Genomic DNA, 2,045 nt, shown 5'->3' with positions numbered 1-2,045 from the left:
GGGGGCATGGGTAGGTGGTCGGTGCCCGGCAGGGGTGGGGGCAGGGTGCGGGTGTGCCATGGGCAGGCTGTGCCCGCTGGGGAGGGGGCAGGTGGCAGTGCCCAGCAGGGGTGAGGCCAGGGGTAGGGGTGGGCAGGCTGTGCCTGCTGGGGAGGGGGCAGGGGCAGGTGGGCATTGCCCAACAGGGGTGAGGCCAGGGGTGCAGGTGTGCCATGAGCAGGCTGGGTCTCGCAGAGGGCCTTTGCCGACCCGCACTGAAGCAGCGTGCTCTGAAATTTCCATGCCAGGTTCCTCTGAGGCAAGACTATGGCGCCAAAGTCAACCTCTTCTCCCACTTGCACCAGTACAGCCGGAAGGTGCCGCTGACCCAGCAGATGAGGTTTGTGCCCCTGGCCCTGAGGCTGGTGAAGACGTCGGCTGCAGCCTGCGCTCTGGGGTGGGCTGTGCCCAGGCAGCTTGGCCTCCGTGTGTCCTTCCCGGATGTGGGGAAGCTGGCGAGCCCCGTCTGGGGCGACGCCCAGTTGCTGTGGGATGCCCAGCTCTGGGTGCCCACCCCAAGGGCAGGTCTTGCTGCCCTGGTGGGGCGAAGGGTGAGCCCTGGCCAGCTGTGGGGGTTGGCCGGGACATCCCATTTCCTGCATGTGGGGAGGGTATGGGGCGTGGGGGCCTACTGGCTGTGTGTGTGGGGTATGGAATGAAGGGGGCACCCAGTGTGTGTTGGAGGAGTATGGGGTGAGGGGGGCACCCTATGACGGTGTGTAAGGGTGTCTGGGGGACGGGGTAACCTGGGTGGTTAGGGGAGTATGTGACAAATAGGGAGCCCTGGCCTGGGACGAGTGTGGGGCAAAGGGTGATGCCCCAGGTGTGTGCGTGCTGGGGTGACGGGGATGCCCTGGGGGTGTGAGTGTGTGTGTGTGGGGGGGGTGACAGGGATGCCCTGGGGGGAAATGGGGGGTATGGGGGGGAGGGGGATGCCCTAGGTGGGTGTGGGGGTGCCCTGGGAGGAGGTGATGGGGGTGCCCTGGGTGGGTGTGTAAGTTACAGGGTGACGGGGATGTCCCGGGTGCGCCTGGGGGTTACGGGGTGACGGGGGTGCCCTGGGAGGAGGTGATGGGGATACCCTGGATGTGCGTGGGGGGTGGCCTGGTTCATGAAGGGCACATGTGCCTCTCCCTGGCAGGTTGATCCCTTGGGGGCTCACCATGGAAGCTCTGGGGGGGTGACCCAGCACTGGGGGCCGTAGGGTCCTTCCCCTTCTGCGCTGGTGTAGCCTCCCAGCTCCAAGGCCTCTCATCTGTGCCCTGCGTGTGTCCCCAGCATCCCCGCCACGGCAATCCATCCGGCCGTGGTGCGGCTCGGCCTGCAGTACTCCCAGGGGCTGCTGAACGGCTCCAACGCACGCTGCCTCGCCCTGCTGCAAGTCTTCAGACAGGTACCGCTGACCCCCCGCTGTATCAGCTCCCCCCACTGTGCCAGGCTGAGATGCTGCATCCTGCCCCAGCTAGGGGCCTGGGCCCGGGTCCCTCGCTCCCTCGGGCTGCGCCAGCGCCGGCTCCCCCTGCGGGGCGCAGGCTGAGACACTGTGTCCTGCTCCGGCTCGGGGCCTGGGCCCGGGTCCCTTGCTCCCTCGGGCTGCGACAGTCTGTCGTGTGCTGGCTCCCTGGGCCGGTGAGGCCAGGCGCTGCGTGGTGCCGCAGCCCAGCCTGGGAGCAGAACAGGTCGGGCTGCTGGTACCCACCCGCTGCAGAGCCTGACAAACTGCCCCGCCCACCCCAGCGCTGCCGGTGCCTCCTGCCCCGCCCCCCAGCTCTGCCGGTGCGTCTTTCCCCGCCCCCCAGCGCCGCCGGTGCCCCCCAGCTGTCTGGAAGCCTTGCTCTCCCGCTCTGCCAATGCCCCTCTGCAGCGACCAGCGAGGCAGGCTGGGATACCCTGTCCCGGTGCCAGGGTGTCATGGTCTCGCCCTGCTTGTTCCAGGTGATCCGGGATTACTCAACGCCGCCCAACGAGGAGCTCTCGCGAGACCTGGTGGCCAGGCTGAAGCCCTA

General features: G+C 68.3%; 1 long non-coding RNA gene across 1 annotated transcript; it reads left to right on the top strand.

Moving 5' to 3' along the window:
• The first annotated feature begins 290 nt into the window (after window positions 1–290).
• On the top strand, window positions 291–2,045 carry LOC113408979. The gene is made up of 3 exons (XR_003370417.1): window positions 291–379; window positions 1,318–1,432; window positions 1,975–2,045. It is a non-coding gene; the product is annotated as an uncharacterized LOC113408979 (long non-coding RNA).

This window comes from Terrapene carolina, unplaced genomic scaffold (genome assembly GCF_002925995.2).
Source record: "Terrapene carolina triunguis isolate 2854851 unplaced genomic scaffold, T_m_triunguis-2.0 Scaffold27818, whole genome shotgun sequence".
NCBI classification, from domain to species: Eukaryota; Metazoa; Chordata; order Testudines; family Emydidae; genus Terrapene; species Terrapene triunguis.
This window is presented reverse-complemented; position numbering and strand designations above follow the sequence as displayed.